This window comes from Echinops telfairi, unplaced genomic scaffold, assembly GCF_000313985.2.
Source record: "Echinops telfairi isolate 266 unplaced genomic scaffold, ASM31398v2 ScPeMD7_40;HRSCAF=151, whole genome shotgun sequence".
Lineage (NCBI taxonomy): Eukaryota > Metazoa > Chordata > Mammalia > Afrosoricida > Tenrecidae > Echinops > Echinops telfairi.
The window spans coordinates 616,627-633,725 of NW_022103938.1; the positions used below are offsets into that span (position 1 = coordinate 616,627).

The following is a 17,099-nucleotide window of genomic DNA, read 5'->3' on the forward strand; positions in this document are numbered from 1 at the left end:
ATAGCTGGGCACCATCTAGTTTCTTCACCATACTTTCCAATAGCACTTATACCATCATTGATCTCTTTATGAGGGTAAGTATCAAACAGAGCCATGTCATAAGAACTAATTGTACTTAGATTGGGGTTATAATTACATGTGAGTCCAAGATCCATTCATATATCTATGATTTGTATAAGTCTCTGGTTCACCTTAGAGACATCATTGTAATTTTATGTTAGAAAACATTATCAATCATCTCCCTGAGACATCAGATAATTCTGTTGATAGTGTCATTAATTTAGCTGATGGTATAGAATTTAAAACACAGTTGAGAAAAGGATATTATACATATATAAACTGGCTACAACCTGCAATACATGATTAATGTGCACAGATTAAACTCTTAAGTGACTGGGTACTATTTACATAGGTGTGTCAGTCTGGGTAAACTAGGGAAACAAGTCCACAGAAATTCATATGTATAAGAGAGAGTTTTATATAAAGGATAAGTGTGCAACAAGAAAACATCCCCACCCAGTGCTGCCCAAGCCCATTAGCCCATATGTCCGACACCAATCCACAAAGTCCTCCTCCATCTCACAAAACACACACAATGACGCTGACTGCAGGAGGAAAGCCAAATCAGTGAACGTGTAAGCATCTCAGCGCAGCCAGGGGTCTCCACATGGGTGCTCCAGCACCCAGGGATGCATCAGGGTAGGTCCCTGTGACTTCTCCTCAGGGATGTGAGGAAGCGAGCCTTGCCAGATGAAGCAGGAACTGGGTAAGGCAGCTGCACTCTGGTCCGACCATCACAAAACAAGAGACCCGAGAACTAGAAAGGCGAGGCTCACTGAGCCATTTATCTCTCCACCCTTCAATTAATCCCACATGTGCTTATCGGCCAGGTTGGCACAATAAACTTTAATTATCTCAGTGGGGTTTGGCGAAAAGGCAAAACCAGGCCTACCGGATAAATACATTTCTTTTTAAAATTTTTGCACAGAGAGCAAGTTTATTTGGTGACTGCTGCTGGAGACAAGATGGGAGAGATGCTGTGACAGTGAGGAGGCCTTTGGAACGGCATTCGGTTAGTCTTACATGGGAAAAGGCACTGGGCTCTGGGGCCACGGGAAGGGCTGCCCTCAGTTGCTCAGCACCATCAGGAAGGGCTCGTCCTAGTTGGTACACCCATGACTGTCCTTGGGGCCCCGTCACCAGCATCTCTACTTCTTCCTCCGTCATCTCCTCGTCCAATGTGACAAGGGCATGCCGGATTTCAGCCCCCATGACGGTGCCGTTCCCTTCCTTGTCAAACACCCGAAGGCTTTCAGTGTGGCTCCCGTAGGTACCCTAGTCCTTGTTCTTGGCCGCAGTCTGCAGCACGGGCAGGAAGGGCTCAAAGTCCAGCCCCTTCCCATTCATCTCATCACTCTTGGGGTTCCCCAGCACCTTGAGCATCTCGCGTTGGTGGGGTGCTGGCCCAGGGCCCTCATCACGTCCCCACCCTGGCTGACAGGATCTTGCCATCACCCATTGGGTCAAACAGCTGGAAGGCCTCCTTGAACTCCGTGGTCTGGTCCTCGGTGAAGTCACACATCTTGACTGCTCAGGCTCCGGCACCTTTTCCTGCAGTAATGGCGAATACATATCTTCCTAAAGCAAGGAGGACGTTAAAATAGTGGTAGTCCTGGGCCACCATTCATTGGGCACCCTCAAGACAAGAGAACTGAGCCAAAGTCTAAGGACCCCCAGTTCTATACCCTTGGTGTAGCAGCCATCTGTCACACTGTGAAGTTCCTTCCCCCCTTAAGTCCAAGGGCTACAGGTAAGTTTGAGGCAGAGCCTCTTTAGTGGGATTTCCACAGCAAGTCTTTCTGAACACCCTCACGTTTAACCTCTCTGTTGCTTTCCATTTAAGATGGTTTACTGCAGTCACCAGAGAGTTAGATCTTACTTTTTAAATCCAAGCTAACATTTTCTGCTCTTATAGATTTTAAACAATTGACTTTTAATTTAATTAGCAACAGGACTAAGTTCAAGTGTGTTGTTTTATCCATTTTTCTTTGTTGTTTCTTTTCTATTCTTCCTGCCTTCGTTGGCACGCTTTTTTTTTTTTTTCAAATTCCAGTCTATTCCCTCTGTTGGATTATTCTACCTTTTTTGGCGGTTGTTCTAAGATTCATGTTATATATATTCAAGTTATTATAGTGTACCTCTAAATAATATTTCACTCCATGTACAAAAATCTTACAGCAACATATGTCTATGTCAAATATTTTAGCTTTACATATGTTATAAACTCCAAAGTATATTGTTATTGTTTGGCTCTGGGCAGGTAATTGTATTTTATTTATTTTTTTTTTTCACTGTCATTGAGTCTATTCTGACTCCTAGTAACCCGACAAGACAGCGTAGAACTTCTCCTATGAGTTCCAAGACTGTAACTCTTCATAGGAGTAAAAAACATCCTTTACCCCACCCCCCACCCCCCAGGGTCTGGTGGTTTTGAACTGCTGACCTTGGGGCTAGCTTGTAGTAGCTTCTGTCAAGATGACTGCCTTAGAAACCCGCCGGGTGGGTGTCAGTTCTGCTCTGAGTCCAGCGGTCTCAATGGGGGCAGGCTGGTGTTTGGTTTGGGGAAAGCAAAATGCACATTGGATTTTGGGAACTTGCAAGGCATCGAAGGTGTAAGGCTTTGCCCTAGTCTTAGGTTGATGTGTAATGAAGTGGCAATGCGGTGGGTGGGTGTTGTACCTCGCTACATATGGAGGCAGTGGCAAAAATCCCGCCTTGCGTGTGGAAGGACCAGGTTAGGCGCCCAGCCAAGCCACCTCAGGTGGAGCTGCAGGCTTGTGTGCTGTTGTGGAGTTGAACAGCCTTAGCTCTTCAGCTAAGAGGAGGAAGAAAGGCCTGGTGGTGGACTTTGAAAAGTCAGCCAGTGGACGTCACGATGGTCCAGTCCACAGCCAATCATGGGGTCACTGTGAATCGGGGATCAACTGATGGCAGCTTGAAACAACACAGCGAAGGGACACCTGTGACTCCTAGGCCCCTCCCTCTGGCAGGGAGCAGTCCCCGGGGAGGGGTGGTGGTGATTCTGAGGATGGAGAGCCAGGTTTGGGGGTGGGGGGGGGGCAGGCAGCCTCGGTGAGCCCTGAGGCCTTCTCTTGCACCAAGCTGCTGAGACAGCCCCCGAAAGGGAGCTGAGAATTTGACGTTGGTGTCTCCCTCCAGAATCCGGAAGAGATGGCCCTGTTCTCCCCTGGGTTGCCAAGCAACAGTGAAGGCCTGAAGCTGAGCTCTGCGCAGTGCACCTGAAGCAGCGAGGGGGACCAGGTAAGAGGCACCCTTGGGCGTGCGTGCCCACACGGCCACCACTCCCCCAGCAGTGCCAGGCCTCATTGAACGTCTTGTCTTCGACGCGCCAGGCACCGTCCCAAGGTTGCTCTCCACATTGGATGGAAACGGGGAGGGGCCACACCCCAGGTCTAATCACACCAGTCCTAGTAGGAAAATAGAGGTCGGTACCCGGAGCACTTCCCCTGAGTGCAGCAGCACCCACTGCCCCCAGGGCCATCAGAAAGTCCAGAAGCCTGTGTGAGAATGTGCCCAAGTGGAGTGGGAACAGCCATCCAGAGAGTTAGTTCCCAGCTCACAGGGCCTCCATGGCACACTGGGGATTCTGAGACCCACACAGGAGGCTGACCCCCAGGAGCAGCCAGCGGGCTGCGGCTGGAGGATGCCTGCTCTCACCAGCCCTTGAACTACTCAAGAAGAGGCGGATGGGGAGCCAGCTCACAGATGCACCTCAAGGATGGGCTGCGGGGGTGAGGTAGGGGGAGGGGAGGGCCCCGAGGTGCAAATCACCTGCCCAAGGTCACCTGCCAGGCCTCCCCGAGTGGCAATGAGAAGCTGTCCATCTTGGAGAAGAGTCTACATGAATAATCCTCCAAGCCTCTCGCTCAGTGTGATTATACCGGTGTGATTATACGGCTGCAGGCGCTCCTTCATCTTGTGTCTGTTCCTGTGGACTCTGAGTACCAACCAGCCGGCTCTCGGCAGCCCTGGGCCTGGGAGGGAATCCGCAAACAGTCAAACGCTTGCCTGGGCTCTGGGACGTTGGGGGTCCTGGCTCTTTGTGTGGGAACTCCACAGCTCTGGGCCACCCTGCCCCATCCCCAGACCCCAGAGGCCTTTCATCCCCCGCACCTTCCTGTGGTGCCTAGCCGGGCTCTGGGACAACGTGCTTAAGACCCGTCTGCTAAGAGTCCGTTTCCATGTGCAATTTCAGATGGCTCTAGGAGCAGGGCAAAGAGAAGGGCGGAATTAATATACATTCGGTGACCTTGCCATCCAGTTGAGGACAACTGTCCCCATAAGACAGAGTGGAACGGCTCCTTAGGTCCTGAGACGGTACAGCTTTACTGGAGGGAGTGGACAGCCTCTTTTCCTGGCACGGCCTGTCGTGGGCTCAAACCACCCCATCTTGCACGTAGCGCCATGCTTAACCTAGGACGCCACCAGGGCTCCAGTGTATCGGAGTGGGACATGAGAGTGAGCCCCTGGCCCCATGATTGTGTTTTATTAGAATAGGTCAAGATTAAAAACTTCCACCCTGGGACTCATAAATGTGTTCTCACTACGAAAACATAACATTCCCGGGACCTGTGCATTATGAGGTCTCTCCACAAGGAACGAATGGAAGTATAAACTTCTTTTCAGACTTGTGTGATCTCTGGGAATTTTTCAGACTATTGCCTGTGGTGGTATCTCCTCCCCGTCACAAGTTGTTTCTTCTCACGGAAATCCCTAACTCAGTAAAACCATCAGGCTTGGATTTAGTCTCTTCTCTCTGGACTGGAGCCTGGTTAGTGTCCTCGCCCGAAAGCTGGGGGAAGGTGTATTTCCCTTGTTTTTTTGAGATGCCTGTGGTATGTTATTCAGTGTGAGAACATTGTTTCACATACTTTAAAATTTTTCAATAAAACTTGTTTATGAGGATAGGGCAAGAAGTGGAATTGTGCTTAAAAGCTTAAAGTGGGGGGGGGGAATCCAAGATTTCTGTTTTATTATCCCCTTTATATCAGGGAGCCCTAGTGGCAAAGTTATGCACCAGTCCACCAGACCCTCCACAGGAGACAGGTGAGTCTGCTTCCATGAGGATTTGGAAACCTTTTGGAACAGGTCCACTCTGTTCTATAAGGGTCACTAGGAGTGGGAATCAATCTGATAAACAATGGGGTCTGGGTTGGTTTATAGGTTTGTAGATTCAAATTACTTTATATCCTTACTCCCAGGTATCCTAACCCTTCTTCTAAGAAGTTTCTCCTTTTCTCCTTTGACTATTCATCAGTAATGCTATTTACTATTACATCTCTCTGTAAACCTGCTTTCTCAAAATATCTGATTCGTTCTTAGTAGTTTGTTTTGCCTCTTCAGTTCATTTTGCCCAATCTCCCAGTTGCCCAGCTTGCCGGGTTGCTCAAAGACATGCAAGCATCTTACGAAAATCTAGCATCTTCTCGGAATACATCGAGAAGTTCTCAATGGTCCCTGCAACCATTTTTCTTCCCAGCATGCATTTGAAAGACTGGCATTAGAGATGCTGAACAGATCTAACTCAGTAAGGTAAAACAGATCTGGACAAGTCACTTAGATCATCCTCCTGTCATTAGTTAAGTATATGTCTAAACAACCCTGGTCAAATATCGCTTGAGGTTAGTTTTATGTATCCCCCTGGCTGGAAGCTAGTACATACTTACTTAATCACTAATCTGGACATTAAAGGTCTTTTGTAGATGTGGTTCACATTCATAATCAATTGGCTCCTTAAGTAAAAACTATCTTCCAGGATGTGAGGGGTTGCAATCAGTTGCATCCAGTTGAATGGCTTCAAGAACAAAATCAAGGTTTCTCTGAGAAAGAAGAAATTCTGTCTGGAGAATTTCTACACTGTCAGCTCTTGCTTGAGAGTTTTCAGACTGATGCTACCGATTTCAAACTTATCACGAACAATTGTGAGTAAATTAATGCCTTGGAAGAAACCACACGTACAAATTGGGCTTTAAAAAAGTTCGTGGGAAAGTGCCATTATTTTTAATTCCGTTTTCCCCTGAACTTTTTGAAGTTCCCTCATACACCTACTGTTTCACTATACAGCCTGGGCTCATATAATCGCTATTTTAAAGATTAAATTTCTTCCTCTTGCATCCTACCCTAAATAAAATGCTAATTGCCTGGGAGGATGCTTCCTAATGACTAGGCGCATTTCTGCTTTTTTAAGCTATTTGTTTTTCCCCCCATTCTGTTTTTGTCTCTTGGATGGGTCTTTTGTACTCTGACTCCACCTACCGGATATAGGCTGAAATAACAATGAGTTTCTTCATCAGCTCACTTGCAAGCACACCAAAATCATTGCCGTCAAAGAGAATGCCACTTACAGTGAGTGACCCTGTAAGGCAGAGGAGAATGGCTCCGTAGGGTTTTGGAGGCTGTAAATATTCACGAAGCAGGCTGCCTCATCTGCAGAGCGGTTGGATGGTATGAACCCCTGACCTTTCGATTAGCAGCCACTGTGCCTCTCGGATTCCTTCGCTTCCTTCTACTTCCAAGAAAATGGATTTTATTATCATTGCTAGAGAGAGGCAACTCTACAAAATTAGTGCAATTCTTTGGATTTTTCAGCATAATCTAATCTTGCCCCATCAAGTTTCCACCAAATCTGTCCTAAAACTCTAACAAAGCCAAACAAAATCGCAAAACCTTTTTAGAGACACATGCTTGGAATGTATGCAGAATCCTATGGTGATAAGTTATTAAAGTTACCAAAAGTTACTTTCGTCTGCTAACTTTTCAGTCATTAAAGAAATGGAAGAAGTTCAAGACACATTCCACACAAACATCTAATTGATATTTGACAATAGCTCAGTGCTGAATTTATAAAAGTCCATGTAACTGCATAATTAATAGTTGCTCAGGGAATTACTATTAACATCTTAATTGATAACAGTCTGGTTTGGATTGATGCCAACTTCATTTCAATAGTATATTAAAAACTTTGTTCCCCTATCATTTTATGCTGCTATTGTCTAAAATTATATCTGTGTATCTATGAGTGTATCCATCAATATCAACTTATTATTTATTCATTATGCAACTTTTTAAAAGTTAGGAGAAAAGAGGGTGGAGTTACAAATAAAACATATATTTTATTTTATGTTTACTAAGTATTTACTTTTACCAGTATGCTTTATTACTTTATATGAACTTTTTGGGTCATGTAGTCACTTTTAAAACCATTTGAGGTAGAATTCACATACCACACAATGCACACATTTACAGCATACAAGTCAGTGGCTTTTTGTATAGTCACAGAACTGGACCACTATCACAACAGTCCACTCCAAAGCATTTCACCGTCACTCAGAGTCACCCCATTCCCATCAGCAGTCACTTCCTATTTTTCCTCAACCTCCAGGCTTAGACGACCACTCATCTCCCTTCAGTCTCTTCAGATTTGTCCACTCCGGCCATTTCACATAAGTAACATCATGCAATATGTAATCTTTTGTGACTGGCTTCTTTTGTATAGCAGGATGCTAGTAGATTTTTCCATGTTGCAAAATGTATTCCATCTCTTTTTATTGTCAAATAATAGCTAATTGTGTAGTTACACTGTGTTTTGTTTATTCACTTTTTAGCTGATGGTCATCTGAGTGGCTTCTACTTTGGGGCTATTATGACTCTGCTATTAGGAATACTTGTGCACAAGGTGCTGTGTGACACACGTCTTCCACATCCTTCGGGTATATTCTTTGGGGCAGAACCACTGGGTTGTATGTCAATACCTGTGTTTTGAGAAATTGCCACACTGTTTTCCAAATTGGCTATAAAGTTTTACATTCTCCTCCACAGTATATAGAATCTGAACATTCTAATTTCTCTGCATCCTCACCAACACTTGTTATTTGTCCTGGCACGTGGCCGCATTAGTTGGTATGAAGCGGTGTCTCACTCTGGGTTTGTTTTGCATTTCCCTGGGGGTTACTGATGTTGAGGCTCTTAGTGATGTATGTATTAGTGATTTGGATTCTTCTTTGGACATATGATGATTCGACTCTGTTGCCTGTTTGAAATACTGAGCCATTTATCAGCCAGTATGACCCTGTGCGTTTAGCACGGATCCTTTTTAGGAGTTTCGGGAAGTTCCCTTCTACTCCTGACTGGCTCATGTGTTTTGCCAACATTTGGTGGCATAGTGGATTATACGTTCGGCTGCTAGCTATAAGTTTGAAAACCACCAGCTGCTCCAACTAGGAAAGATGAGGCTTTCTACTCCCTTAAAGTTTTACCGTCTTGGAAACCCAACCTGTCTGATAGGGTCACTATGAATTGGAATTGACTTGCTGGCAGTGGGTTGTCATCGACTCATAATGACCCCATGTATTTCGGAGTAGAATTGGGCTCCACAATTCCCAGGGACTGTGATCATTCTGTAGATGGCCAGGGCATTTTTCTTTCTTCATAGCAAAGTATACTACTTCCTAGAATCCTTTTATTTCAACCAGAGAAACTCCCTCTGGTGCTTCTTGTAAACCATGTCTTTTAGTAAAGAACTCTCTGTTTTTAAAAATCTAAGGTTGTCTTTTTCTTCCTCTTTTTTTCCATGTTTGATGGATTGTTTGGGCAGATATAGAATGCTTGGATTTTCTTCTTTCCTTTCAGCGTTGAAAATGTGTCATCCCATTGTTTCTGGTCTCCATGGTTTCTGATGAGGTGTGAGTTGTAAATCTTACTGCGTCTTACTAGTGTGAGATGAGTTAGTTCTGTCTTGCTTTCGTGATTCTCTGTCTTTGGATTCAGGTGGATGGTTTAAGAGGGGATCTTTGGGAGTTGGGGCAGTTACATAATCTCCTACCAACTTGAGGCAAAGAGTGGAGTCTAGCCTGTCAATCCTGTCAAACAGGATTCTGGGAACTCCTGTCATCCTTGTCCTTCCTGGAGGTGGGGCACACACTCTGCTTCACATTCCATTGACAAGCCACATGGAGCTGTGCTGATGGCAACGAGAGCCCTGGAGCTGGAGGAGCCACCTGGAGAGCGGTGCGAGCGCTGAGATGCTTCCACAAGACTTTTCACCCACTGCCCTGTGATCTTCCTGCTTTGGGCATTGTTGCAAGTGTTGCATGAGTCTGCAGAAGATTTTATGGTCTAGTATTGGACCTAAGGGCTGATATCAGACGTATGGTTTAATATAGAGCTTACAGACTTGATCTCGACTGGGCCAGGATGTTTTCTTAATATACAATTACTCTTGGATATAAAACTGTCTTACACACATTTGGGTGTTTCTGGATTTGTTTCTCTAGTCAACCCAGACTAACACAGGAGTTTATATTACTTGTAGTTTATTGACTTTTTTGAATGTCATATAGTTTAGTTTTTCATCATATTTTAGTCATTTACGTTCTTTTTGTTCCTTTTTTAAAAAATTCAGATCATTAACTTTGTATTCAACATTTTTTTTTTATTAAATGATGTACAAATGCACTTTACACAATTGATGTATTCAACATGTAAGCAACCCACCAACCCCCAATAGTTTATCCCTCCCCCAACTCCCTGATTTCTTTTCTCCCTCTCGTGGACCACCATCTTCCACTTCACCCCGGTTAAAACTGCCTACAATCTAGTCTATTGCGTGATCTTCTCCCCTGTCCCCTCCCCGACCCTCCCCCGAACTTCAAGTCTGTTCTCTGTGGTATGACAATCTTTATCTTGTCGCCCCATCTCCCTTTATAACAATGGCCTCTTACAAAAGTTGCCCTTTTGTGCTTGGCTACCTTCATTCAGCCTAAAGCTCTCCAGGTCCCGCCCTCCGTGGCTCCATCATCGTCTTTCAGCCATGCACACTCGGCCGTGGAGTGTATGTACCAGTGTCTGGATCTCCTTCTCTGCTTAGAGGCGTTTTGCTTGTTTCCATCTTCTTGCTATTGGCTCTCCTTTGGAACTCCCACTGTGAGGAGGTGAATATGCTCCATGATGTACCAGGGATCTGTGACTCTGTTCACTTGGCTTCGTTTTTTGAGGGCGAAGGAGGGCACTTCTGTAGGAAGGATAATGTCAATAAGCCTTCTTTAATTTCATTTTTTCCCTTCTTTCTATTTAAATATGCTGTTGAACTCTTCTTGTGGATTTTTTCCATGATATTTTGGTTGTTTTTTCAACTCCAGAATTCTATTTTTCCCCCCAATTCTCTTTATTCATAGTCTCTATTAGGTGAAATCTCATTGTGCTAGTCCAGGTTGACTAGAGAAACAAATCAAGAGACACTCATATGTGTAAGAGAGAACTCAATATCAAAGAGCAATTGTAAATTAAGAAAACATCCCAGCCCAGTCCAGATCAAGTCCGTAAGCCCAATATTATCCTATATATCAATACTAGTCCATAAATTCCTCTTTAAACTCACACAGCCATGCAATGATCCTGAATACAGGAAGATGATAGGCCAGTGGGTGGAAAGTCTTGGGGATCCAGTGGTGGTGGAAGCATCTCAGTGCTGCCGTGGTCTCCACATGGCTCCTCCAGTTCCAGGGCTCTGGCTGTATCAGTGTAGCTCCATGTAGCTTGTCAGCAGGAAGATGCAGCAGAGAGGGTCTCCCATCTCCAGGGAGGAATACAGGAGTTCCCAGAATCCTCAGGAGAAGGCCATACCAACTGGAGGCCTCATTGGCTATGCCCTGATTGATAGGCTAGACTCCACCTCTTCACAAGTTGACAGAAGATTATGTAGCTGCCCCAGTCATTCTCATACTTTCCTTTAGTTTTGTAGACATAGTTTTCTTTTCTTTTCTATTTTAAATCATTTTACTGGGGCTTGTACAAGTCTTATCACAATCCATCCATCCATTGTGTCAACCATATGTTGTACATTTGTTGCCATTATCATTTTCAAAACATTTTCTTTTTTTATATATTGTGAAATATTTATTTCTAATTACAAATAAATGAAATTTTGTCTTGAAGCACTGTATAGCGTGGGTAACAGTCTGCCCCCCCCTTTTCTAAAACAGTCGTCTTATTGGGGGCTCGTACAACTCTTATCATAATCCATACATCCATCTACTGTGTCAAGCACATTTGTACATTTGTTGCCTTCATCATTCTCAAAGCATTTTCTTTCTACTTGAGCCCTTGGTATCAGCTTCTTATTTTCTCCCCTCCCTCCTCCGCCCTCCCTCCTTCCCCCTAATTCATACATTTTTTTTTCTTGTCTTACATTATCCACTGTCTCCCTTCACTCACTTTTCTGTTGTCCATCCTGCTGGGAGGGGTTATATGTAGATCATCGTGATTGGTTCCCTCTTTCTCCCCCCACCTCCCCCTTACCATCCTGGTATCGCTACTCTCAATATTGGTCCCGAGGTGTTTATCAGTCCTGGATTCCCTGTGTTTCAAGCTCTTATCTGTACCCATGTAAATGCTCTGGTCTAGCCAGATCTGTAAGGTAGAATTGGGGTCATGCTAGTGGGGGCGGGGGAGTATTAAAGAACTAGAGGAAAGTTGTGTGTTTTATCGGTGCTATACTGTGCCCTGAATGGCTTGTCTCTTCCTTGTGACCCTTCTGTAAGGGGATGTCCAATGGCCTCCAGATGAGCTTTGGGTCTCCACTCTGCACTCCCCCTCATTCACAACTATTTATTAAAATTAGGTTTATTGGCAAATAATTCCTATATCATATATTTAAGAGCTAAATCATATTAATAAAAGTTCTAAAAACATCACCACAATTTTAGAGTATTTTCTTCTTTCTCATACTAACAATAATGTTAGCTCCTCATTTCCACCCAACCTCTCCTCCCATGCCTCTAGGTAATTATTAATCCAATTACTGTCTCTATTGATTTCATTACCCTGGATTTCATATACAGAAAGTCATACAAAAACTTTAACAAAATAAAACAGAAAAATTTCAATCAAAAGAAAGTAGAAAATATTAAAAACTGAAATTTTTTTAAATGGGACAAAAGGGAGATAAAATTATAAGATATTACATTTTAGCCTAAGTACATTCGTCATAATTGATTTTGCAATGCTCTCTGTCTGAAAGCAAGACGATTCACGGCCCTGAACAATGGTGAGGGAATTCATTGGAGGGTTAATACATGTGCCCGCCCTGCCTGTGGATTTTGGACTTCCACTGTCTTCCCTAGCCTTCTGCAAACCAAGTATCTACAGCTTAAGCTCTGATGTCATTCCCTACTTTGGATTTGCATTTTATCATTTACAAACCTTGGATCACACAGGCTGGTGTGCTTCTTCCATGTGGACTTAGTTCAAGACTCACTTAGATGGCTGATTGTTTGACAGGCAGTTGACAGCTCTGCATAGTCTTCAGGAAGCAAACACTCAACGACATGCATCAGAGGTGAGAGCTTAGGGCTTCCTCCGGTCTTTTCTGAGTGTGTACATAACTTCCCACAGCACTGGTCATGTACATAGCTTTCTAAAGCCCCGGCAACCAGGCAGCTCTCTTCAAAGCCTCGGTGTTAGTCTGGGTACTTTAGAGAAACAAATCCACAGAAACTCATGTATAAGAGAGCATTTTATATAAAGGTTAAGTATGCATCAAGAAAACATCCCAACCCAGTGCTGCCCAAGCCCACAAGTCCAACATTAAACCATTAACTCATATGTCCGACACAAATCCACAAAGTCCTCCTCCATCTCACAAAACACACACTATGACACCGACTGCAGGGGGAAAGCCAAGTCAGTGGATGTATAAGCATCTCAGTGCTGGCAGGGGTTTCTACACTGTTGTTCCAGCACCCTGGGCTGCATCAGGGTAGGTCCATGTGGCTTCTCTTCAGGGATGTTTGCAGGAAGTGAGCCTTGCCAGCTAAAGCAGGGAACTGGCTAAGGCAGCTACACCCTGGTCCGACCATCAGAGAGCAAGAGACCCATGAGCTAGAAAGGCGAGGCTCACTGAGCCATTTATCTCTCCGCCCTTCAATTAATCCCACATGTGTTTATTGGCCAGGTTGGCACAATAAACTACCTAAGCCTCTAAAACAGTGGTTTTCAACCTTCCTAATGCCGTGACCCTTTAATATAGTTCCTCATGTTGTGGTGACCCCCCCCACCACAAAATTATTTTCGTTGCTACTTCACAACTGTAATTTTGCTACTGTTATGAATCATCAGGTAAATATCTGATATGCAGGATGTATTTTCATTGTTACAAATTGAACATAATTAATCAAAAACCAATATGTAATTATATATTGTGAAATATATATTGTACATATATTGTGAAATATTTATGTGTTTTCCGGATGATCTTAGGTGACCTCTGTGAAAGGGTTGTCTGATCCCCAAAGGGGTCGCGACCCACAGGTTGAGAACTGCTACTCTAAGGACATCTCATTCTATGAGCTTTCTTTTTTAGCATTTTTTGCCAAATGTATTGTTTATCCCAACTGTTATGAGTCATTTCAGAAATCCATAATGTTATAATGTCTAACAATTCCAACCCCAGGAGAATTTAGCCCTGGACAAATTCAAGTTGGTTAGATATTTTCATTGTTACAAATTGAACATAATTAATCAAAAACCAATATGTAATTATATATTGTGAAATATATATTGTACATATATTGTGAAATATTTATGTGTTTTCCGGATGATCTTAGGTGACCTCTGTGAAAGGGTTGTCTGATCCCCAAAGGGGTCGCGACCCACAGGTTGAGAACTGCTACTCTAAGGACATCTCATTCTATGAGCTTTCTTTTTTAGCATTTTTTGCCAAATGTATTGTTTATCCCAACTGTTATGAGTCATTTCAGAAATCCATAATGTTATAATGTCTAACAATTCCAACCCCAGGAGAATTTAGCCCTGGACAAATTCAAGTTGGTTAATAAAGATTAAAGGAGGTAAGCTTTCCTAGTAAATCTCCCAGGGAACCAGCAAGACAAAACCCAAACCCAGTGCCATTGGAGTGGATTCTGGTTTCCAAGACTGTAAGTCTTCATCGGCGTAGAAAATATCGTCTTTCTCTCACTGAGAGGCTGGTGGTTTGGAACTGCTGACCTTGCAGTTAGAAGTACAGTGAGTAACCTATACACCACCAGGGAGTCTCAAGTTAAATAATGGTATTTCTTCATGAATGAAGAGTTTTTTGCTTCTTCTGGTATTGGATAATTCAGGCTGCTATTTTTCAAGGCTACTGCTGAGCTGGGGAGTGGAGAAGGAAACAGAGGTAACTTAAAACACCACAAAGCTTTTTTTTATTTTTAGCAAGATCTTCCTGGGGTTGTTTTACGCCTTTGGCTAGTTTCCAGAGTTCTGAAAAAATTGAGTCAGACAGTATCTGCCAGTTCTGTGGTGTTTTTTTTATTATTTTTAATTATGTACATGTAGGGACAAACATTTGAAGGTCCTTATTTTAACATCCTTGCTAATGCCAATCCAATCCAATTTTGCTGTCCCTTACTCAATCATTCACATTTATTAAATGCCTGTCACACCCAGAAACTCCCCTAAGTGGGCTCTAGAGATAGCCTGTTCTTCCCTGGGGCTCAGACATTATATAATCATAGGGATAAGATCTTGGCTAGTAGTATTATGCAATTTTATCTAGATGTCTGGCCATGAAAATTTAATTTCCTACTTGTTGTCTTAAGGTAGGAAAAAAGGTATCGAATGCTTACTACGTGTCAGGCATTGCTGAGCTTCTAGGAAATCTTACTCCTCTCTTCCATCAACGCCTTCCAGTCTTTTCTTTTTTAGACAGTTTCATTGGCACGTCATCCATGTATCAGACAATTCAATAGTTCAACCGGATTACGTAGAGTTGCACACTCTTTACCAGTCCATTTTAGAACATTTTCTTTTTCCCCATACTCATTACTATTCATGCAATGTTTTTTTTTTCAACTTTGGCAAAAAAAAGTATACGCAACAAGACATTCTCCAATTAAACAGCGTCTATAATTCAGTGACAATGATGATACTATTCTTCACGATGAGCAACCATGATTATTATCCCTCTCCAAATTTGTCCACCACAACGAAAACAAACTCAATGTCCCCTAAGCAAAAAACTCTTCTTCCTTCACCCACGGTAACCATAGGTCAAGCCTTGTTTCTTTTCTTTTTTAAAAGTCGTTTTCTTCATAGAATATTCACAGACCATACCCTTCCGTAGTTAAACTGCTTCTAAAAGGAATTGCATATACATTGTTAAAAACAGCTCGAATGCTCTCTCCCACTCCTGCATCCACTGATAGCTCTCCAATTTACCGCCTGCCGCCGCGCCCCCAAGTGCCTTCAAGTCTTCTTCTCGAGAGGAAAGATTTTAACTTTACAGTAAATCCTTCTTTCTGCTCCATTGAGTCTGTGCCTGCTGGGGGGAAACAAGAACAGTATCAAACAATGGATGAATGTGGGCAACCAGGGTCTCACCGAGAAAACAGATGATGAGGGGTATCCTGCCCTTCTACAAGGACAAGTTAGGTCTTGATTGGAAAGAAGTTAAAAGTAGAAGAATAAATTGGTGAGGTAGTTACATAATTCTATGTCAATTTGATAAATAGAGTGAAGGGGTGGGGGATTGGCCTGTCAATCAGGTCACAACCTGATGATGCCTCCTGGTGGGTGTGACCGTCTCATGAGGATTCTGGGAACTTCCTCTCTCGTACTGAATGTGGGCCACACTCTCTCTCTGACTTGGTCTTCCTGCTGACAAGCCACACTGATGGCAGCCAGAGCCCTGGAGATGCGTCCACTGCCATTGGATCCACAAGACTTTTCACCCACTAGCCTGTGATCTTCCAGCATTAGCATCATTACATGTGCTGTGTGAGTCTGAAAAGGAATTATAGACTAGTATTGGACATATGTGCTAATATTGGACTTATGGCCTTGATCTGGATTGAGTTGGGTTTTCTCAATACTCAATTGCTCTTGGATATAAAGTTCTCTCTTACACTGGATTTGTTTCTCTAGTCAACCTGGCCTAACAGATAAAAAACATAATGAAAATCTGAATGGAAGAGGTTCCCTGAGGCTTCCTAGTTTCATGTGGTATTGCATCAAACCTTCTCTGACAAGTCTCCATCCCACAATAATAGCACACATTATATTCCGTGAAGGAGCCCTGGTGGCGTTGTGGTTACATTGGCTGCTATCCTGAAGATCCACTGTGACAAACCAACCCCAGCTCCTGGTGGTAAATTGGACCTTCCACTCCCATGAAGAGTTACAGTCTCAGAAACTCACAGAGGCTGTTCTACCCTGTCCTTTCAGGTGGCTATGAGTAGTGATGGCAGTAAATTAAAAATAAAATTAAGGTATTCAATCACATGCTGTTTGGTTGCATACCTTCAGTATTTTTCGTGCTGGCTATTAGGCATTTTGTGTTGGATATTTCTTATGTTCTCAAATATTTCCTTTGACGTCAAAGAAAAGACCTTCAAATACATTCCTTAATGCATTTTCTAATATAGTGAAGCTGTTATATATATATATAAAATCATTTTATTGGGGGTTCATACAACACTTATCACCATACATACATTATGTCAAGCACATTTGTACATTTGTTGCCATCATCATTCTCAAAACATTTTCTTTCTATTTGAGCCCTTTGTATCAGCTCCTCATTTCCCCCCTCCCTCCTCCACCATCCCTCCTTCCCTCCTTCACGAACCCTTGATAATTTATAACTTACTATTTTTTCATGTTTTACACTGTCCGATGTCTCCCTTCACTCACCTTTCTGTTGTCCCTCCCCCAAGGAGGGGGTTATATATAGATCATTGTGATCGGTTCCCCCTTTCTATGACACCTTCCCCTTATTGTCCTGGTATCACTACTCTCATTATTGGTCCTTAGGGGTTCATCTGTCCTGGATTCCCTGTGTTTCCAGTTCTTACCTGTACCAGTGTACATCCATTGGTCTAGCCAGATTTGTTGGGTAGAATTGGGGTCATGATAGTGGGGGCAGGGGGTAAGCATTAAAGAACTAGAGGAAAGTTGTATGTTTCATAGGTGCTATACTGCACCCTGAATGGATCGTCTCCTCCCCGAGACCCTTCTATAAGGGG

The 17,099-nt window shown here is 43.4% G+C and overlaps 1 protein-coding gene and 1 pseudogene across 1 annotated transcript in view; one reads left to right on the plus strand and one right to left on the minus strand.

The window, feature by feature from the left end:
- Positions 1 to 1,127: 1,127 nt before the first annotated feature.
- Positions 1,128 to 1,582, minus strand: LOC101652911 (annotated as a pseudogene).
- A 1,663-nt stretch (positions 1,583 to 3,245) lies between these two features.
- A2ML1 (alpha-2-macroglobulin like 1) overlaps positions 3,246 to 17,099 on the plus strand; it is a 91,553-nt gene continuing 77,699 nt past the window's right edge. Inside the window, exon 1 of the mRNA XM_045290516.1 lies at positions 3,246 to 3,321. The gene's annotated coding sequence lies outside the window, so the exon portion shown is untranslated. The remainder of the gene's footprint in view (positions 3,322 to 17,099) is intronic.